The following is a 285-nucleotide window of genomic DNA, read 5'->3' as shown; positions in this document are numbered from 1 at the left end:
TCAATTTTAGATCTTTCCTGTTTTCTCTTGTGGGCATTTAGTGCTATAAATTTCCCTCTACACACTGCTTTAAATGTGTCCCAGAGATTCTGATAGGTTGTATGTTTGTTCTCATTGGTTTCAAAGAACATCTTTATTCCTGCCTTCATTTTGTTATGTACCCAGTAGTCATTCAGGAGCAGGTTGTTCTGTTTCCATGTAGTTGAGTGGTTTTGATTGAGTTTGTTAGGCCTGAGTTCTAGTTTGGTTGCACTGTGGTCTGAGAGACAGTTTGTTATAATTTCT

This window comes from Colobus angolensis, unplaced genomic scaffold, assembly GCF_000951035.1.
Source record: "Colobus angolensis palliatus isolate OR3802 unplaced genomic scaffold, Cang.pa_1.0 Scaffold109, whole genome shotgun sequence".
NCBI classification, from domain to species: domain Eukaryota; kingdom Metazoa; phylum Chordata; class Mammalia; order Primates; family Cercopithecidae; genus Colobus; species Colobus angolensis.
The sequence above is the reverse complement of the archived record's forward strand: the minus strand, read 5'-3'. Positions refer to the sequence as shown.